This window comes from Pan troglodytes, chromosome 5 (assembly GCF_028858775.2).
Source record: "Pan troglodytes isolate AG18354 chromosome 5, NHGRI_mPanTro3-v2.0_pri, whole genome shotgun sequence".
NCBI lineage: Eukaryota > Metazoa > Chordata > Mammalia > Primates > Hominidae > Pan > Pan troglodytes.
In genome coordinates this window covers 100,710,636-100,735,464 of record NC_072403.2, presented here as the reverse complement: position 1 = coordinate 100,735,464, position 24,829 = coordinate 100,710,636, and the positions used below count along the sequence as shown (strand labels likewise).

At 37.0% G+C, this 24,829-nt stretch overlaps 1 protein-coding gene and 1 non-coding gene across 6 annotated transcripts in view; both read left to right on the top strand.

Annotated features, from left to right (window-relative positions):
* The window catches only part of RNGTT (RNA guanylyltransferase and 5'-phosphatase), a 361,923-nt gene that overhangs the window by 234,024 nt on the left and 103,070 nt on the right, over nucleotides 1–24,829 (top strand). The gene's annotated exons all lie outside the window — the stretch shown is intronic.
* On the top strand, nucleotides 21,168–21,356 carry LOC112209634 (small nucleolar RNA SNORA73 family). The gene has a single exon (XR_002944458.1). It is a non-coding gene; the product is annotated as a small nucleolar RNA SNORA73 family (small nucleolar RNA).

Sequence of the window (24,829 nt, the reverse complement as noted above, 5' to 3'; positions counted from 1 at the left end):
CTTTAAGGTTAAATTGCTCGTTCTCTAGAATTTTCAAAAATAGAAACTGGTTTCTGGTTTTAGATCTTTTCAAATAAATGCCTTCAATGCTGTAAATTTCCCTGAAATCACTGCTTTCACTGCATCCCACAAATTTTGGCAAGTTTGTATTTTCATTTTAATTTAGTTCAAAATATTTTAACATTTCTCTTGACTGCTTTTTCTTTTTCTTTCTTTCTTTCTTTTTTTTTTTTTTAACACTCGTGTTATTCTGAAGTAAGTTGTTTAATCTCCAAATATTCTGGGATTTTCCAGCGTCTTTCTGTTACTGACTTCTAGCTGAATTCCATTATCATCTGAAAAAAACCTTAAATTTGTTATGGTGTATTTTGTGGCCCAGAATGTGTCTGTCTTTTAGAATGTTCCATGAGAGTTTGAGAAAAATATTTATTCTGCTATTGTTGGATGAATTATTCTATAAATGTCAGCTGAATTCAGTCGATTAGTGTTGCTCATCAACTCAACAACATTTTTACTACTTTCCTGCCTGTTAGATCTATCAGTTACTAAAAAGGGGATGTTGAGATTTCTAGCTCCATAACAGTGGATTTGCTTCTCTTTTAATTCCATTAGTTTTTGCCTCATATATTTTGATGTTCTATTTTTAGGCACATGCATATTAAGGATTGTTATGTCTTCTTGGAGAATTGACCCGTTTATCATTAAGTAATACTCCACTTTATCCCTGGTTATTTCCTATTCTGAAGTCTATTTCATTTGAAATTAATAAATACAGATGCTCCTCAGCTTATGGTGGGGTTACTTCCCAATATACTTATTGTAAGTTGAAAATATTGTTAAGTCAAAAATGCATTTAATACACCTAACCTGTGTAACCACCACAGCTTAGCCTAGCCTGCCTTAAATGTGTTCAGAGCACTTGCATTAGCTTATGGTCAAAATCATCTAACACAAAAGCCTGTTTTATAATGTGTTGACTATTTCATGTAGCTTATTGAATAATGTAGTGAAAGTGAAACACAGAATGGTTGTATAGGTACTCAAAGTATACTTTCTGCTGAATGCATGTTGCTTGTACGTCACCATAGTGTTGAAAAATTGTCATTTCAACTGTCGTTAAGTCAGGAACCATCTGTACTCCAATAGTTTTAACTTGGTACGTATTTCTCCATCTCTTTTCACTTACCTGCATCTTTATGTCTAAAATGGGTTTCTTATAGAAAATATTAGTTGGGTCTTTTTAAAAAAAATCTTCTCTGACAGTCTCTGTTTTTTAATTAATATATTTAGGTCCTTAACAGTTGAAGTGAATTTTGATATCATTGGATTAATATCAACCATGTTTGTATCTGTTTTTTATTTGTTGTACTTGTTCTTTTCATTTTTAAAATCTTCTCTTTTTCTGACATCTCTGGTTGAAATTGAACATTTTATATTATTCCATTTTCTCTCTTCTCTTAATATATAAATTATACTTCAGTTTTTTTTTTAAGTGGTTGTCCTAGGGTTTGCAATATACATTTACAAGTAATCTATATCTGCTTTCTAATAACAATACAGTGCTTTGTGGGTAGTGCTTGTGCCTTGTAACAGAGTATCTCAGTTCCTCCCTTTCATCCCTTATAACATTATTGTCATTTATTTCACTGAACTATATGCTGTAATTGCCCCGTACATTATCACTGTTATTACTTTGAATAGACAGTTATTTACTTCTGACTAAGAATAAGAAAAGCAAAATATTTCATATTACCGTCATTTATTCCTTCTTTAACATTCTGTTTCATTATGTAGATTTGAGTTTCTGACCTGTATCTTTTTTTTCTCTCTGTTAAGAACTTCTTTTTAATACTTTTTTCATGACAGATCTTCTGGTAAGGAATTCCTTCAGTTTTTGTCTGAGAAAATTTTTGTCCTTTTGAAGGTTAATTTTGCTGGATACAGAATTCAAGGTTGTTGGGTTTTTTTTTCCTTTCAACACTTTAAATTTTAAGACACTGTCTTCTTGTTTGCATGATTTCTGAGAAGTCTGATGCGATTCTTGTTATGTACTCTTACCCTCTATAGGTGAGAGGAGTTTTTCCTCTGGTTTCCTTTAAGGTTTTCTCTTTGTCTTTGATTTTTTTGTAGTTTAAATATAATGTGCCTGTGTGTAGATTTTTTCAGTTTTTATCCTGCTCGGTGATTGTTTTTTTCTTTTTTAGCTTCCTGGATCTGTAGTTTGATATTTATCATTAATTTTGGAAAATTCTTGGCCATTATTACTTATATTTATTCTGCTTCAGTCATTTTTCTTCTCCTTTTGGTATTCTAGTTACATTTTTAAACCTTTTAAAATCATCCCACAGTTCTTGGAATATGCTATTCTTTTTTTTGCTCTTTGCATTTGGGACATTTCTTTTTTCTTTTTTTTGGGGGGGGTAGGGGGTGAAGACAGAGTCTCTCTCTGTTGCTCAAGCTTCAGTGGCACAGATTAGGTTCACTGCAGCCTCAACCTCCTGGGCTCAAACAATCCTTCCACCTCAGCCTTCCAAGTAGCTGGGACTACAGGGATGCACCACAACACCTGGCTGATTTTTGTATTTTTTGTAGAGATGGGGTTTTGCCATGTTGCCCAGGCTGATCTCAAACTCCTGAGGTCAAGCCATCCACCCTGCTTGGCCTTCCAAAGTGCTGGGATTACAGGTGTGAACTGCTGCACCCTGCCAAGTTCTGTTTTCAACCTACTGATGAGCCTATCATAGGCATTCTTCATTTCTCTTGCAGTGAATTTGACTTACTGTATTTCCTTTCTTCATTTTTTTGTTAGTGTGGTAAAATATAAAAACTGTAAAATTTAGTATCTTAATCATTTTTAAGTGTACAATTCAGTAGTAGTATAAATACATTCCTAATATTATGCCACCATCACAACCATCCATCTCTAGAACTTTTTTTATCCTGTGAAACTGAAACTCTGTAACCCATTAAACATTGACTTCCCATTGCTTCCTCCTCCAGCCCCTGGCTTTCTACTTTCCATCTATGATTTTGAATTGGCTTATTTCATTTAGCATAATATCCTCAAGGTTCATTCATGATGTGGTATATGTCAGAATTTCCTTCCTTTTTAAGGCCAAATAATATTCAATTATATCTATATACCACATTTTACTTATTCATTTGTCAATGCACACTCAGGCTGCTTCCACATTTTAGCTATTGTGAATAATGCTATTATGAGCATGGGTTTACAAATATGTCTTTAACACATAGTTTTTAGTTATTTGGGGTAAATACCCAGAAGTGGAATCTGGATCATAAGCCAATTCTATTTTTAATTTTTTAAGGAACTGCCATACTGTTTTTTGCAGTGGCTGTACCATTGTACATTCCCAGCAGCAGTGCCCATATCCTTGCCAACATGGTTTTCTGTTCTTTTGATAATAGCCATCCTAATGGGTGTAAACTGGGATCTCATTGTAGTTTGGATTTGCATTTCCATAATGGTAGTGATTTTGAACACTTTTCATGTGCTTCTTGGCAATTTGTATGTCTTTTTTGGAGAAATGTTTATTCACATCCTTTGTCCATTTTTGGATCAGGTTTTTTGTTATTGCTGTTGAGTTTTAAATGTCTCTATACAGTTGATCCTTGAGCAACACAGGTTTGAACTGTGTGAGTCTACTTAACTTGGATTTTCTCCTGCCTCTGCCACCCCTGAGACAGCAAGACCAACCCTCCTCTTCTTCCATCTCCTCAGCCTACTTGACATGAAGATGATGAGGATGAAGACCTTTATGATGACTCACTTCCACTTAGTGAATAGTAAATATATATATGTTCTGTTCCTTATGATTTTAATAACATTTTCTTTCCTTTAGCTTACTTTATTTTAAGAATATAGTATATAATACATATACAAAATATATGTTAATTGATTATGTTATTGGTAAGGCTTCTGGTCAACAGCAGGCTATTAGTAGTTAAGTTTTGGGGGAATCAAAAGTTACATGTGGATTTTCAGCTGCATGGGAGGTCAGTGCCCCTGACATTGTTCAAAGGTCAGCTGTATTCTTGATGTTAAACCTTTATTGGATATATGATTTGCAATTTTTTTTCCATCTCTAGGTTGCCTTTTGCCCTGTCGATGGTATCTTTTGATGAATACATCTTAAAATCTTTCTGTGAAGTCCAGTTTGTTTATTTTTTATTGTTGTATATTTTCTTTTCATTCATTCTTAGAGTTTCCATCTCTCTGCTGACATTAACGATTTGTTCTTGCATAGTATCTATCCATTAGAGTTCTTGACATATTAATTGTTGTTACTTTAAAATCACTGTCTCATTCCATAATTTATGTTATATCTGAGTCTGGTTCAGGTGTTTGCTTTGTCTCTTCAGACTGTGGTTTTTCCTGCCTGTTAGCATACATTGTGATTATTTTGTTGAATGCTGGACATAGTGTATAATATTTTGGATAACAGGAAGTGAAGTAGATTGGCCTTTAGTTTGAGGTTTCTTTTAGTCTAGCTAAGACCTGTGGGCTGTGTTTACTGTTTTGCTGCACATGTAGATGCCATCAGCTTTTTGTTTTTTGTTTTGTCCTTGTTTTTATGTTTTTTTGGGGGGGCTTTTATTCTTTCCTTTGCTGTTTTTGGGTTCTCTAAGAACTTTTTCTTAAATAGAGTCTGTGTGTTGTAGCTCTTTCATTTGTAATCTATTTTAATTCTTCTGGAGCCCTTTTGGTGTAGTGGTAAGGTGTCAGGGAGGGGAGGGGAAGTGTTCTACAATCCTATGACAAAATATCAGTCTTTTAGGAGGCTTGCATTCCTGGGCTGTGACCTTAGTGTTTCTTAGGTTTTTTGTTTGTTTGTTTTGGCCTCTTAGATGAGACAGAAGACTAGACAGGGCTGGAGGTGGTTACTTTCCCTTCCCTCAGATCAGATAAGCCATTGTTATATTAGTTTCCCTTGAGGGCGGGCCTTTGTTTTGTTGAATGATCTGGGCACATTTCTAAATACAGTCATGCTGGTGGGATGTCCTTAGGAGATTTCTCCTTGTGTGAACATTATAGAGTGTCCTAGATGAGGGATCCCCAACTCCCAGGCCACAGACCCGTACCAGTCCATGGCCTGTTAGGAACTGGGCTGCACAGCAGGAGGTGAGCATTACCGCCTGAGCTCCGCCTGCTGTCAGATCAGTGGCAGCCTTAGATTCTTGTTGTAAGTAAAGTTTTGGTGCCGCAAGAGAAATAACACTTGAATATAAAATTTTCTTTTTAATTCTGAGCAAGGCAAGGTACTTCTATAGAAGGGTGCGCCCTTACAGATGGAGCAATGGTGAGCACACAGTTGGACAAGGGATGGGAAGAGGTTCTTATCCCTGACTCATGTGGCCCCTGCTGCTGTGTCATTCACCTATTGGCTAGGGTTAGATGGCACAGACTAAACTAATTCCAATTGGCTAATTTAAAGAGAGTGACAGGGTGAGTGGTTTGGCGGGAAAAATGGTTATTACAGAGCAGGTAATGGGAATGAGTCAGGGTGGAGCAGGTAATTGGAATGAGTCAGGGTGGAGCAGGTAATCCAAAAAGGTTGCTTTTTGAGGAAGTTAAGTTTAAAAGTAGAAGGCAAAGAATTTTACATATTGACATATTGATTATTTGAAAAGAAATTTGGAAGTCATATCTAACAACCCCTCCTCTTGCATTTCCTTACAAACTTTTTAACATGTCTTGGCTTAGTTGTTCTGCTTGATTTTCCAAAAGAAGCTTCTCTGGATAAGGTGGAGGACAGTTAAGGAAGGTTTTAGTAAGTGCCATTTTTATGAGCCTCTGCACCAACCCACAGATGCATGGTGTGACACAGCACCTGACAAGAATAAATACACCCATTACAGCTGCGAGGGAAGGAAGAATTGAGGATATTATTCTTTTCCATTTACCAAACCACTTTTCTAGCCATTCTGTAAAGGGGTCATTTACCCCTGAGTTGTTGGCTAACTCATTGGACAGAGCAGTCAGACCTTGCAATGCCTTTGTTATACTTCCATCAGGGGCGGTGTTGTTTGGGATGACGGTATAACATTGAGTTTTAATCATGACGCAAACTCCTCTTTTTGCTAATATCATGTCTAAGTCTATCACAATTTTCCCAAGCCATCTGGCTAGTATCCCCTAATTGCTCAGCTATTCTTTAACAACATCTCTAGTGTAGTTAATAAATCGCTGTTGGTTATAATAGATGTAGTTTATCCAATCTACATTTTTATTAATTGTCACCCACCAAGATATTGACTCAAATCCTGCAGCTATTTGATTTCGGGCTTTAAATTGATCTAGTACTCCCCTTGGGACTCTAATTGTGTCTAAATAGATGTGAGAGTCGAAAGACCCATAAGGGGCTTCTTTTGCTTTATGATGTCTTTTTTTTTTTTTTTTTTCTTTTTCTGGTTGATGAAATGCCAGGGTAAAAGGGATAGCCAATTGGACTAAAGCATAAGTGCCACTTTAGTTACTTGACAGTGTCCAGTAAAGGTCCATCATAATACCACTACACATCCACTCAGGGATGAATAAGGACTGATTGGTAAGCTTTTGAAAATTTTTAAGCTCACTGCATCCCTTCAGGTCTCCAAGGAACTCTAAGTTTCCTGCCTGTCGTGAGAGACACAAAGTGAGCTTAGTGTTGGGAGATGGAAGCTGGATGGCCCTCAGGGCTGACCCGCAGGGTGTCGGACTTTGACATATGGCAGAGAGAGAGCTTGGCATGATGTGTTACTCCAGGCGGTAGAATCCTGGAAAAAAGCTACCATGCAGCCCACGCCCGGTCGACTGGAGGACCACCCTAGTGGAAAGGGGACAATCTGGGCCTCTGGCCTGCCATGCATACAAGCATAACAATTGCTTTTGTTTAACTTGCGGAGGGAATATTTGATCTATTTCAACCAGGCATTTGCATCTTAGTATTGTCTCAATTGCCAAAGTTTGTTTTAAGTCTTTAACTTCTACAATAACTATTTTGGTCTTGTTGTTAGACGGAGGAGGAGAAATTCTTCCGTTGTAAAAGGTTTTGGAAGAAGGCTTAGAGGAAGGTACAGGCAGCGGGGGATTAAAGAAACACATTTCAAAGAATCTAATAGGGTCTGTCCCTGAAACCTCAGCCCCCATATCATAAAACTGGCTTAAAGAAGGGAACCAGCTTAGAAAAGGGGAAGAACTTTGAGGGTTTAAGATAATAACCTGTATAGGATTACACTGGTTTAGCTTACAGTTGGGGGACAGCTGTCCCTCTAGTAAAATGAATGTATGGTTTTAGGAAATTACAAAAACCAGTTGGAGCAGTCTATTCTTGCTCTTTAGTGGTCCACAGAACTTTGGACCAGCTACAGCATAAAAGCTCTACATTGGTGGGACAAGACTCCTGATTGACACTGGGGTCTTTATCAAAATCTCCCCGGATTAAATGGTCCCAATTCTCTAATGCCCAGTCTGACGAGAGTCAGGAGGGACAGAGGTACTTTTCTGAAGTAGAGAGCTGTCTTTGCCTTGGCAAGTCCCCACAGGGTATAACAAGGCAAGCATTAAATGCAATAGTTTGAAGCAAAATTGACTTGGTTATGTTAATAACTAGATGGTCAGCAATAGAGTGAGGAAAGAAGAAAGAGTATTAGAATAGAAGAAAGAGAGTTAAATTTTTCTTAGCTGTAGTTTGGTAGGGTTTTCCCTTGGGACTATGGCCCATGACCCTGGAGGGGACGGTGCTTTCTTGACTCAGGTGCGATGAGTCCATCCCCTTTCCATTATAGGAACAGCATTATCGGTGGTTAGCAGCACAAGGTAGGTTCCTTCCCGGGCTGACACGAGTTTTCCTTCTTTCCACCCTTTGATGAGAACGTGATCCTCAGGCTGGTGCTAGTTTACCGGAAATTCTAGGGGTGGTACCTCTGCTAAAAGATTTTTAGTTTTGAGGTAAAGGCCAAGTGGCAGATAAACCAAGTATATAATTTCTAAGAAATTGACCTTTTGTTTTAAATGTGGGGACATCAGCAGTGGACTTTATAGTCCTTGGTGCCTTCTTACTGAGAAATTTCCTTTAGCACCTATTTTTATTAGTTTTTAGACCAAAAAAAGCCAAACATCATTTTATATTTGACAATGCTTCCTGTATGATTTTTATACCAGATAAGCTAAATTTCACCTTTATATTAGTGTGTTATTAATGTTAAACTCAATTTTAATAAAACCTTGTAGAGCTATTTATCCAATTTTAATGTCTGACCATAAAGTAAGATTTTTATAGACTCCTTTTAACCTTTTATAATTTTTGTTAAAGAGCAGGTTAGTGCTTTAAGAAAAACCTGTTGTGCTTTTATTTTAATGTCCAGTTCACAGAAAAACTGGATGATACACCTTTAACTTTAGCCAATATGTTTACACACAGAATTACCTTCACAATTAACATTTCAAAACTTGCCTAAACCTTTAAAAGAAAAAATTTTTTAACCTTTTAATGTGTGTAAAAATCCACATTCTTATGCCTACTTATAATCCTTTTACCAAAGATATATTTTACTTTCCTTATACACCTTGCACATTCACTGTTTCTTCAATAGTTTTACATTCAGGAGGCCTAATTACTTTTAAATTATGCAACATTTTTTGCATAAATTCCGTTTTATAACTTTTTTTTCACGACTTTTACAATTCTTTGACATGCCTCAACTTTCTGACTTGTTGCAAACATCCCTTTCTTTAAACAACCAGTTATTTTAGGACAAAAATTTACCATATAACATTCCTTTTTACATAAATTCTCCCCCCCCCCCTTTTTTTCCCCAAAGATGATAACCATTCTTTTCCAAAGTGAACTTCCTTCATGTCTGTGGACTAGACCATCTAAGGCCACAAGATTAGAAGTTAGGATAATGCATGTTACACTGTTAACTTTTAGCAAACTTTACTTTTGTTGAAAACCTTGTAAGTTTGGGATTTCAATTATTCTTTGCTTTTAATAAGACCTCATTCAGTCCATATTAACTTAGAATTGGTATAGATGGGTCTTTCCTGATTCTGTAGTACTTTAAGGCTTGGCTGAGTGCAAATATGCCACACATTTGAGCAGACTAATTATTAGGCACTTTTCCTAACTCTGCTTCTACAAGAGTTTCCTTATCACTTACTGAATACCCATTGTGTCTTTTTCCTTCAGTCACCCAGGAGGAACCATCTATCCTCCTGTCCTGAAGGGAGTTCCTCCTAGGTTTGGTCGGACCTTTGTATGGTAATTAAGATTTAGATCCTATGTTAGGAAACCTGCTGGGTTAAGGGAATTTTCAGTGGTTAATGTTAAATCATCTTTTTCTAATGGAATAGCCTTATACTTTAAAGTTCTTAAGTCGGTAAGCTACCTTTTTGCTTTTTTTTTTTTTTTTTTGGACTTAGGATAGTTCTGACCTGATGAGTTGTGCTCACAATGAGGTTTCCTCTAAAAGTTGTTTTTCTACTTTCTTCTGTTAGGAGAGCAGTTGCCGGTACAGATTGAATGCATTTAGGCCATCCGTGGGTTACTGGGTTAAGGATTTTTGATAGGAAGGCTATGGATTGTCAGTGGCCTCAGTGCTTTCGGGCTATGCCCTTATTTACACTGACAACAAGGTGGTATTGGAGTGTTACAGGGTCATAGAGAAGACCTTCAATTATCAATTATAGGTTTTAAATTTACCCTGGCTTTTAAAGGAATAGGATACACTCTTTTCTCTTTACTACTTCTATCTCCCTCTCTCTCTTTGACTCTCTGTCTCTCTCTCTCTCTCTCTCTCTCTCTGATTTCCTCTTTGTCTTTCTGTCTTTATCTCTCTGCCTGTCTCTCTCTTTCTCTCTCTCTCTCCCTCTGACTCTCTGTCTCTTTCTCTCTGTTTCTCTCTGATTTCCTCTCCCAGTTTCTCTTTCCTCTTTGCTGGTCTTTCCCTGCCTGTGCCAGCCGCTTATGCTGCTGTTCTCCCCTCTCCTTCCCCTTCCCCTAGGGGAGGGACCGGCTGGAGTGGAGCTACTCTTTCTTCCCCTGAGAAGAAAGGAAAGGGGGGTTCTGAATATTTTTCTTACTACCGGAGGTTTGTGTGAGGTTCAACCCCCGCTCATGGGGATTTCTCACCTCTTTTTGAGGTTCAACCCCCCTCATGGGGATTTCTCACCTCTTTTTGAGATTCAACTCCCCCTCATGGGGATTTCTCACCTCTTTCTGAGGTTCAACACCCCGCCCCCATGGGGATTTCTCACCTCTTTCTGAGGTTCAACCCCCTCCTGAATGGAGATCTCTCACCTCTTTTTAACCTCCAAGACATCCCAGCTGAGGAATACTTCACCACCCCCCGTGGCTTTCTTTCCCTAGTCCTGACTAAGGAATGCTTTACCGCCCCTGCGGTTTCTCTCTCCTTGGTATGTCTTAACCAAGGAATGCTTTACCACCCTGCAGCTTTTTCCTTAGTCCCAACCACCAAGGAAATACTTCACCATCTGCAACGACTTATCCTTCCTTGGTCTGTACACAGAATCGTCATGGCAGTATATGAGGATCCTTTAAGCTAGGTTTCTGGCCAGTCTCTTTCCACGTTGCTGAGGGCTTGGGTTATTCCTCACACTGGGTGGGTCCTGATTTCTCACCCCTGAGGCTGCCACAAGGGGGCGGGCCACGCCTCCTCACGAGAGACAACCAGAGACCGCCCCGGGAAGGGAATGTAATCCCCGGGCAGCCCCGGAATTGTTATAAGTGAAGTTTTGGTGCCACAAAAGAAATAGCACTTGAATATAAAATTTTCTTTTTAATTCTCAGCAAGGCAAGGTACTTCTATAGAAGGGTGTGCCCTTACACATGGAGCAATGGTGAGCGCACACTTGGGCAAGGGAGGGGAAGGGGTTCTTATCCCTGACCATGTGGCCCCTGCTGCTGTGTCCTTCCCCTATTGGTTAGGGTTAGATGGCACAGGCTAAAGTGATTCTGATTGGCTAATTTAAAAAGAGTGACAGGTTGAGTGGTTTGGCGGGAAAAATGGTTATGACAGAGCAGGCAATGGGAATGAGTCAGGGTGGAGCAGGTAATCGGAATGAGTTAGGGTGGAGCAGGTGATCGAAAAAGGTTGCTTTATGAGGAAGTTAAGTTTAAAAGTAGAAGACGAGGAATTGAACCTACTGACATTGATTCTTTGAAAAGAAATTTAGAACTCATGCCTGACAATTCTCAAAAGAGCAGGAACTCTATTATGAACTGCACGTGTGAGGGATCTAGGTCGTGTGCTCCTTATGATCTGAGGTGGAAGAGTTTCATCCCGAAACCATCTCCCCCTTCCCCTGTCTGTGGAAAAATTTTCTTCCATGAAACTAGTGCCTGGTGCCAAAAAGGTTGGGGATCACTGTCCTAGATGGTATAACCTACCACACACCTAGGCTATATGGCATAGCCGATTGCTCCTAGGCTACAAATGTGTACAGCATGTTACTATACTAAATATTGTAGGCAATTGTAACACAATTGTATTTACATATTATAACATATCTAAACAAGAAATCGTACAGTAAAAATAAGGTACAAAAGATTTTTTAAAATGGTACACCTGTATCAGGCACCTAATAGAACTTGCAGGACTGGAAGTTGCTCTGGGTAAGTCAGTGAGTGGTGAGTGAGTGTGAAGGCCTATGACATTACTACATACTCCTGTAGATTTTATAAACACTGCACACTTCGGCTACACTAAGTTTATTTAAAAATTTTCTTTAACAATAAATTAACCTTAGCTCACTATAACTTTTTTACTTTACAAACTTTTAGGATTTTTTTTTTTTAAACCTTTTGACTCTTTTGTAAAAAGAGTTAGGTTAAAACCCAAACACAGCCGAGCGCGGTGGCTCACGCCTGTAATCTTATCACTTTGGGAAGCTGAGGCAGGCAGATCACCTGAGGCCAGGAGCTTGAGACCAGCCTGGCCAACAGTGAAATCCCGTCTCTACTAAAAATACAAAAATTAGCCGGGCATGGTGGGGCGTGCTTGTAATCCCAGCTACTGGGGAGGCTGAGGCAGGAGAATCGCTTGAACCTGGGAGGCGGAGGTTGCAATGAGCCCACATTGCACCACTGCACTCCAGCCTGGGTGACAGAGCGAGACTCTGCCTCAAAAGACAAAAAACAAAACCCAAACACATTGTAGAACTGTATAAAAATATTTTCTTTCTTGATATCCTTATTTTATAAGCTTTTTTATATTTTCAAAATTTTTAATTTTTAATGCTTTTTAATTTTTCAATTTTACTTTTTTGTTAAAAACTAAGATGTTGCAGGTAGTGACTATCTGGGGCTGGTGACACAGGTGGTAAAGGAATTTATCAAGACAACTGTAGGTAAAGAAAGGTAGATTTATTAGAGAAAGTATGAAAATAATGTTGCAAAGTAGCAATGGGCAGCACAGCAGAGAAGGGGCTGTCTGCAAAGAGGCAGGGGCTGTAGAGAAGTTTTATAGGGTTGTACTGAGGGGGCTGCATGGGTCATTGAGTTCTCAGGTTGTTTGTGATTAGCCATCTGTCAGAAGAATTGTTCGTTGTTCTTTCCTACCTGGGGCTCCTTCCTCATTGTTGCTTACTTATCAGAACTCCACATAAGACACAAACACACACATTAGCCTAGGCTATATAGGGTCAGGATAATCAGTTTCACTGTTTGTCACCTCCACATCATGTTTGGTTTGGAGGTCTTCAGGGCCAGTAACATACGTGGAACTGAAATCTATAACAATGCCATGTTCTGGAATACCTCCTGAAGGACCTGCCTGAGTTAATCTCTAACTTAACTTTTTGTTGTTGCTGTTAAATAAGTAGAAGGAATACATTCTAAAATAACAATAAAAATACACTATTGTAAATACAAAAGCTAGTAACATTTTCATTACTATCAAGTGTTAGGTACTGTACATAATTATATATGCTGTACTTTTATACAACTGGCAGCCCAGTAGGTTTGTTTATACCAGCGTTACCACAAACATGTGAATAATGCATTGCACTATGATGTTATGATGTCACTAGACGATAGGAATTTTTCAGCTTCATTATAATCTTATGGGACCACCTTTGATAACCGTATATCGTTGTTCCAAACATTGTTATGAGGCTCATGACTATAGTTACTTTTCTTCTCCCACTTTCTTATATGTGAGGGGATTTTTCTTGGATCTTTCATGTGAAAACCTTGTCAAAAGCCTGGAAATAAAACCCGTCAAAGTATTAAGGTTGCCCTAAGACTAGGTCACCAGCAACTTTTTACTACCAAGTAATCCATACTCACTCCCAGTAATTTGTCAAAATTATCATGTAAGTGTTCTTACCATCTATTATGACTCCAGCAGCTTTTGTTCAAGATACGCTGATCTGTGCTGTTCTTGGCTATGATTCTTTCTCTTCTCCTGTGTCTTTAGATTTTAGGGTGACAGTGTGCCCTGTGATCTGAATTCTCTGATGAGTCTTAGAAAAGTCATGTATTTTTGGTTTATCTTTTTTTCTTGTTTTAGAGTGGGAACGATGACTTGCACACTCTATTACATGTTGTAGCTGAAAACCAAAGTCTGTGTTCTTAAAATTTGTATATATTTGTTCTGTATTTCCTAATGATCACCTCTTTAATTGCTTAATGAAAAAATACAAGTGACTAGATGGTAGGTAGATCTGAGTTTTACAATAACTTGAATTTACTCTAAACATTTTGCTAATGACATTGACCTACTTAAACGCAGTCTTAGAATTGTTTTTTCCTTGGTATAATCTAGTATGATAGATACTAGGTGATGGAATTCTTGTGAATCCATTTTAAGTATATAATTTAATAAATATTTTTGAGGCATGTGTATGCCAACCTTTGTGCTAGGTGCTTAGGATACAAGGTGGCTTAGACATAGCCAATGTCTTAGTTGTTCCTAAGTCTAATAGAGAGAAAACAAGATTTAAAAAGGTAGCATTGTAGAAATGATAATGATAGAAAACTCCACTTTAGTGTGGAGAAGGAAGCATTAGAGAATATTTACATGAGAGCTGAATTTTGAAGGATAAATAGGAATTTATCAGACAGACTTGGTAGGAAGGTATTTCCAGGCAGACTAGAATATTTAAAGGCAGTGGAGACTTGAAACAACATGGAGTAATTTGAAGATTGTAGGTGGCTTGTTATTTTTGGACCTTAGACTGTAAGGAAGGTTGTTATAATGAGATATAAACAGTAGGTAGAGGCCAGATCATTCTGAAGAGTTTAGCCATTATCTTTTAGATTTGGGGGATTCAGTGAAAGATTTGAGCAGGTAAGGAAAGCAATCAGATTTGTGTACAGTCAAGTTAAGGACATTGTAGAGTGTGGGCTGAAAGCATGATAAAGCAAAGGACAGAGAAGGGATGATGAGAACTTGGAAAAAATGTTACTATATATAAAAAAAGAGAGGATGAATTTGGAAGACCAAAAACAAACAAAAAATTAGATTTAGTGATTAGTTGTGGGGGCAAGGAGGAACCCCAGCTTCCTTCTTTAGAGAGGCTGGGATCATCAACCAAAATGTAATAAATATTATAAGAGTAGATTACTAATTTGATTTTTGACAGGAATGTATCAGTACAATTGCCCACCAAGTGGTGGAATGTATTAATCTGGAATCGAGAGTGTAGTTTGGATTTAAGGTAGAGATTTGGAAGTGATCAATTCATATGTGTTAAAACCATACCAGTGAATTAAATTGCTTAGGATAAATATAAAAATTAGGTACCTTTCTAGATAAAACTCTGGGTAACACCTATATTTAAGGGGTGTTAGGAGAAGAACAGCCAATAAAATGCCTATATTGAATGGAAACTTCCAAAGAGGGAAAGAGGTTCAGAAGAGAATGTGTCTTGGGACCACAAGAGAGGAAAGAAGTAGAGAAGTAATTTTTAAAAATACCATCCAAAGTTTGAACTAACATAAAAAACATGGTTTGACGTCATTATTTGTGTGATGATTTCCTTAACATTTGCAATTTTTTATCCAACAGTTTTTACCACTCCAGAAGCTTTTCTCAGCTAGAACGTGCCTTAACCCTTAATGAATGTTAAATACTCATCATATACTCAGATTTACCTTTTTTTCCTTATAAATAGTACTTTGGTATTTGCATAAGTGGTAGACCAGATTCCTAATCTGTTCGATAGTACTTTTCTTTAAAAGTGATCAGAAAAATTCTTTTTTTGAAATTATAATTTCATTAATGACATAGCAAATACCATATTCACAACCTGGGCAATTAACATCTCTGGAGCTTTAGGGATCAAATTTAATGAAACAGTAATAAGTACTAGGTAATTAAGGATGATTGGGAGGGTAAGTTTTTTGTCGTTCTTTCTAATTAAGTGCAGGGTTTGGATGAGAACATTAGACTCAGGAGAATGTTCCCAGAGAGGTGGTATAACTTGTATGAAAAATTAGAGTCTGATGTGTGTATTGCGGTGTGTGTTTAGGTGAGGGTAAAGGGATTGTGGCTAGAAAATGATAAAAGGCTGAAGACTATAGAAATTTGTTATCATTGTAAAGTTTAGGTAGGGCAGAAAAAATATGTGAAGGTCTTGAAATCTGAAAAGTATAGATTTAATAATAATTTTATCTCATAGGAACTGTAACATATTGATAATGCCCAAAGTCTTTAATAGGTAGTGGAAAAGTTTAACTTTTTTACTTAGGATATTCTATCTAATTAATGGCACCATTAAATATTACTAGCATGCACCATTGGAGAATGAATGCTTTGTAAATGAATTCTGACTATAACCAATGCAATGGAAACATGTTAGACTAGGAGTTGAGCTCAACCAAGGTTTTAGTTCTCCTCTAAACCGCTAGCCACAGAGTAGGGATGTGTTTTTATTCTTTACTGTGCACCAAATGCCAGCCTGGAGATGCTCAACACTTCTTGGACGATGAAATGAGTAGATGTACTGACAGGTGAATCATTAAACACGAATGGCTTTTTGTTTCTTCATATGTACAGTAAGAAAGATGACAAGGAATTCTGTTAGGTTATCTTTGAATTTCTTACCTATTTTTATGATAATATGTACTTTGGTACAAGTACCCTGAGAACTTCAAATTAAATTCTTTTGAAAGAAATAAAACATTTTGTTAAATACACATCTTTTAAATGCAAATTGAAAACCAAGTGTCCTTGTATTTCAGAGGCTTTTTAATATAGATAAAATTTAAATTGAGTTCTTTAGCCAAGCTGAATAAATGTACAAGGTAAAAATGCAATCTCTTCATAAGTTTCACAGAGTAAACACTGGAAGTTGCAATAATAAATATGTAAAGTATTTGTTTTTATTACAAACGTAAAGGATTAGAGGTAGTTTAACATTTGGAATGCAGGTATTAAAGTACTGTAATCAAGTTGGAAGAAGCAGTATAAATCTGAAATTTTCTCAGTAACCAGTTGAATACATTTAGACTAGAGAATGAATCATTTATTTCAGTTCAAAGTTGCAGTGTCTGAGTTGAACCACAGAAGGAATAAAAAAGTCCACATTTGTTTAAGAATAGCAGATAACTGAATTCCAAGTGATAGCCTGTGATTTTCGAGGCAGTCAGAAAAGTTTCACGGAAGCTAAGTGAAGGGAAAGACAAGTGTCAAATGTGGCATTCCTTCATTAAGTAAGCATTTATTGATACCTTGCAGTATTCTAGGCAGAGGGATTGAAGAAGGCTAACCATGATGACCTCTCTAAGGCTATTGAATTTGCCAGTAATACACTTGCACTAAGTGGTCCTAGTGAACCTAAATCTCAAGTCTGCTATTTTCTTAATGCCCATTTTCTTATCCAAATAACTTGTACATTAGGCTTGAAACTGCTTTACTTAGATGTTTATTTTTTGTAACTCTAAATATGTATCATTGCTTTTAACCATTTTTATACTATGAAAAGGGATAGCCTTCTGTTGCAATGAGATTTGTGAACGTATATTTTAAAAGAAATATATCAACTAAACATCTGGTTTTGGATACTCTGTATCCTCTCTTCCACTAATTTTTAAAGGTTTTCCTCATATAATCTACTTCTTCACTGTGGTTCATTTATTTTTTTCCTAATTGGAAGATAGCAAAAGAATTGGCAGCATACATTTCTATGTGACTTTAAGCATATACAGAAATGTTGCAACTTCAGTCTGATTAGGAATAATAATAAAATAATATAAATACAAATAAGAAATAAAATAGAAGATAAGGGGCTCCAAACCTCTTTAAAGTATTTTTCTTTTGTTATACCCATTTTTTTCTTATATGAACTCATTTTTATGATATAGTCTTGTCATTAGGGCAAATCATAGGCTTGAATTAAAAGATCAGTAGACACCACTTTATTTTTTTTAATTTTTGTCAGCCCCCATCTATTAACATATCTTTCCTTCCATTTCTCCAGCCTAGTGCCTTGTAACAATAGGAGCTCTATAAACAGTACTTTTTTTTCCTTTCTTTTTTTTTTTTTTTGAGAGACAGTCTCACTCTGTTGCCTAGGCCGGAGTGCAGTGGCACAATCTTGGCTCACTATAACCTCCACCTCCTGGGTTCAAGTGATTCTTGTGCCTCAGCCTCCTAAGTAGCTAGGATTACAGGCATGTGCCACTACGCCCGGCTGATTTTTATGTTTTTAGTAGAGATGAGGTTTCCCCATGTTGGCTAGGCTGGTCTCGAACTCCTGGCCTCAGGTAATCCGCCTGCCTCCCAAAGTGCTAAGATTACAGGCATGAGTCACCACACCTAGCTATAAACAGTACTTAAATGGCGAGTTAGCACTTTCTTGTGAATTTCTGTAATACACTCTATTCTTGCCCTACTTTGCCTCCTGGCCAGATTAATTCAGTAGCAGCTACTATTGAAGAGAATTAACCTAGGAGTGAAGTTGAATGGTCTCCTCTTGGTCTTCACTGATATCTTTGTGGGTGGCTCCCCCACTCAGCCTTCTCTGTTTCTACCCCAGCAGAAGATTGGGACTTCTTTTTACAGCCTACAGAGGATGGACATCTAGCTTCACCACTTGGCCTTTGCTGGCAGGGTTGGTGGGGGTGGGCTGCTGTTTTTTTCTGTGGTGGTTAGCTAGAGTGGAGTGGTTATTGTCGAAAAGCTTCTGTCTTGCTAGGCTGCCCGCTTCCTGGATAGAGAGGGCATGCTTTTCTTGGGGCTTTTCTTTTCTGGGTCTCCTCCATTGGCGTTTTTGCATTGTTGCTGTCTCCAGTACCCAGTCTGAAATACATGAGACAAAAAGAAAACCCAAAGTATTGATCATCATTTTGTTCCTTGGATCCTGAGCTCCCTTGTCAGACTGCCACCTTCTCTCCATCTTCTGAAAACAGTTTTGCAGGAACATATAATTTAATTTACAAAAGTTATATTATGCATAACCTAAGAAGAGTTGACACTGTAGTTGCTCACTAATTACTTGTTGAATTGAAATCAAAAATAGGTGCGTATTTCTTGAGATGTTTGTATCCATCTGAGATCTTTGTGATTTGAGAAAGGAAGAGGTGAGTAAAATAAACACTTAAAGCAGTTCTACCAAATCAATTTTCAAATCAACAATTTCTACACCTTTAGTAAACAATTTATAATTTAGAGGAGGAAAGATAAAAAGTATTATATTGAACAGTAACCTCAGTCTTTTAGGATTGTTACAAGAAATTCATTTTGGATGATCATTTATCTTTTAATTCTTCTAGTGCTGTACATTAAATGAGCCTGGTGTTGTATTACTACACTATAGCTCCTTTGTGGAGCCAGTGGAGGCTTTCTATTCTAAACCATAAGTTCTCACTTATTTTGAGGCTATCCCACACCCTGAAAGATAAAGTTTCAAATGAGTCAGGTGATCTTTTCACAAATGGAATTAGAGTGCTCAGTTTACATTTTTTTAAAATTATACTTTAAGTTTTAGGGTACATGTGCACAACATGCAGGTTAGTTACATATGTATACATGTGCCAAGTTGGTGTGCTGCACCCAGTAACTCGTCATTTAACATTAGGTATATCTCCTAATGCTATCCCTCCCTGCTCCCCCCACCCCACAACAGGCCTCGGTGTGTGATGTTCCCCTTCCTGTGTCCATGTGTTCTCATTGTTCAGTTCCCATCTATGAGTGAGAACATGCAGTGTTTGGTTTTTTGTCCTTGCGATAGTTTGCTGAGAATGATGGTTTCCAGCTTCATCCATGTCCCTACAAAGGACATAAACTCATCGTTTTTTATGGCTGCATAGTATTCCATGGTGTATATGTGCCACATTTTCTTAATCCAGTCTATCATTGTTGGACTTTTGGCTTGGTTCCAAGTCTTTGCTATTGTAAATAGTGCCGCAGTAAACATAGGTGTGCATGTGTCTTTATAGCAGCATGATTTATAATCCTTTGGGTATGTACCCAGTAATGGGATGACTGGGTCAAATGGTATTTTCTAGTCCTAGATCCCTGAGGAATCACCACACTGACTTCCACAATGGTTGAACTAGTTTACAGTCCCACCAACAGTGTAAAAGTGTTCCTATTTCTCCACATCCTCTCCAGCACCTGTTGTTTCCTGACTTTTTAATGATTGCCATTCTAACTGGTGTGAGATGGTATCTCATTGTGGTTTTGATTTGCATTTCTCTGATGGCCAGTGATGATGAGCATTTTTTCATGTGTCTTTTGGCTGCATAAATGTCTTCTTTTGAGAAGTGTCTGTTCATATCCTTTGCCCACTTTTTGATGGGGTTGTTTGTTTTTTTCTTGTAAATTTGTTGGAGTTCATTGTAGATTCTGGATATTAGCCCTTTGTCAGATGAGTAGGTTACGAAAATTTTCTCCCATTTTGTAGGTTACCTGTTCACTCTGATGGCAGTTTCTTTTGCCGTGCAGAAGCGCTTTAGTTTAATTAGATCCCATTTGTCAATTTTGGCTTTTGTTGCCATTGCTTTTTGTGTTTTAGACATGAAGTCCTTGCCCATGCCTATGTCCTGAATGGTAATGCCTAGGTTTTCTTCTAGGGTTTTTATGGTTTCAGGTCTAACATGTAAGTCTTTAATCCATCTTGAATTGATTTTTGTATAAGGTGTAAGGAAGGGATCCAGTTTCAGCTTTCTACCTATGGCTAGCCAGTTTTCCCAGCACCATTTATTAAATAGGGAATCCTTTCCCCATTTCTTTTTTTTGTCAGGTTTGTGAAAGATCAGATGGTTGTAGATATGCGGCATTATTTCTGAGGGCTCTGTTGTGTTCCATTGGTCTATTTCTCTGTTTTGGTACCGGTACTATGCTGTTTTGGTTACTGTAGCCTTGTAGCATGGTTTGAAGTCAAGTAGTGTGATGCCTCCAGCTTTGTTCTTTTGGCTTAGGATTGACTTGGCAATGCGGGCTCTTTTTTGGTTCCATATGAACTTGAAAGTAGTTTTTTCCAATTCTGTGAAGAAAGTCATTGGTAGCTTGATGGGGATGGCATTGAATGTATAAATTACCTTGGGCAGTATGGCCATTTTCACGATATTGATTCTTCCTACCCATGAGCATGGAATGTTCTTCCATTTGTTTGTATCCTCTTTTATTTCACTGAGCAGTGGTTTGTAGTTGTTCTTGAAGAGGTCCTTCACATCCCTTGTCAGTTGGATTCCTAGGTATTTTATTCTCTTTGAAGCAATTGTGAATGGGATTTCACTCATGATTTGGCTCTCTGTTTGTCTGTTATTGGTGTATAAGAATGCTTGTGATTTTTGCACATTGATTTTGTATCCTGAGACTTTGCTGAAGTTGCCTGTCAGCTTAAGGAGATTTTGGGCTGAGACAATGGGGTTTTCTAGATATACAGTCATGTCATCTGCAAACAGGGACAATTTGACTTCTTCTTTTCCTAATTGAATACCCTTTATTTCCTTCTCCTGCCTAATTGCCCTGGCCAGAACTTCCAACACTATGTTGAATAGGAGTGGTGAGAGAGGGCATCCCTGTCTTGTGCCAGTTTTCAAAGGGAATGCTTCCAGTTTTTGCCCATTCAGTATGATATTGGCTGTGGGTTTGTCATAGATAGCTCTTATTGTTTTGAGATACGTCATTTCACAAATGCAATTGGAGTGTTCAGTTTACATTTTTAAAAGTACTTTTAAAAAGTACTTTTATTTTCAGCTTGAGTCACTCTTCCCAGGCTTTATCCAGGTGGCTTAGGTTAGCTAGGGCTGTGTCCCGTGATGTACAGTCCCTTTACACAATATTGGAGATAAAACTTGGCCTCATGTCTTGCTTCATATTCCCATAGCCTCTCAGAGTCCTGTGGACAATGACTAGGGAGACAAACCATGCAAGCAACATATTTTTTAAAAGGTCAGTTTCAATAATGACTTAATTTTAAGTTATAATTTCGTGGAACACTTTCATCACTTTCTTTTTCACAGTATTTTACCCAGTTATTAATTAATCTAAGTAGTGTATCTTCGGGAGGTAAGACAGTTATTTCCATTTTATAGATGAGGAAATCAAGAAAAGTCATTTAGTTTATGACTTATCCAAGAGCATTCAGTGCATTGAGATTGGAAGTGGAACAACAGACCGAGATTGGAACTCTAAATGTTTTCTTTAACCACCTTCCTGTGCTTAGCCCAATAGACTGTGCCCGTAACCAAATTAAATTTGTATATCTTTCACAATGAGAGCAAGGGGGAAAAAAAGATTATCCAATTAGAATTTTGTTATAGACATGGTCTGTAAATATCTAATTTTTCAGTCTGATGCATCAAGAATGTTAAATCATTATCATATCTCCTGTTTCATATGTAGCATAATAAAAAGCCCGTAATACAAGACAATAATTAAAAAAAAATATTTTCTTGTTAAGAAATATGGCAGTTATTTGAAAATAAACAATTCCATTTAATTTTTTACAATGTAAAGAAAAATGTGATACGTATATAACAAACATAAATATAGTACATATACTTGTCATTAGATATATTCTATATCTGCACTTTATATATACATACACAATAAAAGACACTGAAAATTTGGGATAGGTTTATAAACTATCGATGCTACCATGTGAAAGAATACTGTTGTGTGAAATAATTGGAATTTGGGAACTGGCTTATTTAATTTTCATTTCATCTTTGCCTTCCCCCTTAGTTTAAATGCATTTAAATATTTATCTAAATACAGTGTCAGATTGGGCTGCTATAATAAGAATACCATAGACTGGGTAACTTAAACAACAGATATCTACTTTTCATAGTTTTAGAGGATGGGAAGTTCAAAATTAGGGTGCCAGCATGGTCAGGTTCTGGTGAGGCCCTCCTCCTGGTTTCCATATGGCAGCCTTCTTGTTGTATCCTCACATGGCAGAGAGAAAGGAAGCAAGTGTTATTGAGTCTCATATAAAGGCATTAATCCCATCATGAGGATTCTACTCTCATGACTTAATTGCATCACAAAGGCCCCACCACCTCATACCATCTCTTTGAGGATTAGGGTTTGAACACATGACTTGGGGGAACACAAACATGCAGCCCATAACATATAGATATAGTTTCCTTTTAGAGTAGTTTGTTATATGTTGGGGAAAAGTTACCACTCAAAATTAAGGGCCTGAATTCTAGATTCATCTCTTATTCTGCTAAATACGTTGATTATGGAAGCACATTTGCAGGATTGTCTTTGAGAGTTAGCATCCTGATGTAGCAATTCATTTGTATTGTAACATCATGGAGATTTCTTCTGTGCTTTTTCTTTTTCACACTTTCTCCTATTCCTGAGATTCTCTTTTTGCACTCTATTAAAATTCAAGTCAACATCAGATAAAGCTGGGTCATAATGTATTGCTTTTTCAGTCAGCGGCTTCTGTTTTTCACATTGAGTATTTTCTTTAAAATGACTCAGTTTGAGGTGATACTAAAGAAGTTTAAAATTAGAGACCATAGCTCAGTTATCTAAGATTAGCAATGCCTATAATAAAACTAAAGTATTATCAGGCACACCAGCTTGTGCTTACAGTCCTAGCATTTTGGGAGGCCAAGGTAGGAGGGTCACATGAGGACAGGAATTTGAGGCCAGCCTGGTGGGCAACATGGTGAGACCCTATCTCTACAAAAAATAACCAGAAAATTAGCTGGACATGGTGATATGTGCCTGTAGTCCTAGCTACTTGGAAGGCTGAGGTGGGAGGATCGCTGGAGTCCAGGAATTCAAAGCTGCAGTGAGCTATGATCACACCACTGCATTCCAGTCTGGATGACAGAGTGGGACTCTTATTTTTAAAAAACAACACAACCTATTTATTATACCTTTTATTTCCCAAGTCCAAATTAATTCTTCATATGTTTGAAGTCCCATAGTATTTGATTATTAGCATTTATTTTATTTTGCCTTATATGAGCTGTTTACTTGATCCTCACAGTGTGTAATAAAGTGTTTTACACTTTGCCTATTCTCAAGTACATGTTTTAGATTAAATTTATCCCCCTAAAGGAAAGATCAACATGTGACCCCTTTCTGATATCTGGTCCTTTGGTGTGGATATGTTGATTTTGTTTTTATTCCAGCTTGCTTCTCTTTAGACTATCAAATTATAGATTCATTTTTAGTTTTACTTTCTATTAATAGTGTACTTCACCTAGTTAGATTGTTTTTCCAGTAGTCTTTTAATTTCTCATGGTAAAAATAGATTATCATTTCTCAATTACTTCTAAGTATAAATTCCATTCTAATAAATGCCATTTAGATATCCAATCCAACTATAACAGTGCCTACCACACAATAGGTGCTCAAAAAATGAGTAAATGGGTGAATGAGTGAACTAACAAATGCTCCTTACTGCCTGTCCATTTAATAGTTTATCCGTGTAGGTATTTATCAGTATGGTTGCTATGTTCATGTATTTGCAGTTGCTAAAAATTCTTAAACTCCTTAGCAGTAAAGGCTGACTCTCTGCAAGTGGGCGTGAACATGCTACCTCAAACCTATTAATTTAAGATGTAGCAAGTTAATATTATCCAAAGTACATTGATAGTCTAAGACCCACTAAGCAGAATTGCATGGAATTGTTATATAGATTAAATGAGGTATAATGTGTGTTTGTAAAGGGAGTCTATACAACTGTAAAGTACTACACCAAGGTTAGTTTGGTTAAGAACACTTTTATTAATATGGAACTAATAATACATGTTATATAATATTACTGAACAGTAACTACATTTCTTAGAATATGCAGTGTACGTTTGAGCAAATAGACTGGATTGTATAAATTGTCAAGATTGGAACTAAGCTCTTCAGGAGTATCTAATTCTTGGTAAGGTGTCTTCAGGTGTTCCTAAATAATTGGAAGATGTAATTATGAGAAAAGTTATAAATGAATAATAACTAAGTATGTACTGTTGACAGATCATTATTGAAAAGCAAATTTCTAGATGTCAGCACTACAATTTGAAAGTGAAGCTTTTTATTTTGAATGAAATATTAGTAGTTTGGGTTTATTTGCACAAAATATTCAAAGACTGGATGTTGAAAGATTAAACTTGTCTCTAGAGATTATTTAAGAACAAGACTAGATTTTCTGTTCATTTGAAATTAGAAATGAAGGAAACAAGTAAAATGGTTTATAGTTGAAAACATATTGTGAATTGGAAGGGATTTCCAGTTCCACTCAAGAAAACATTTAAGTCCATTAGTAATGTCTGGCCTTTTAATTTTAAGCCAAGAACAATTTACTAAGGATAGTCTAACTTTAAAAAAAATCACTGTGAAATATGTTTCTTGGTTTACAATTTTGAGTGTTTGGAAAGCTATATAATTTTTTTCT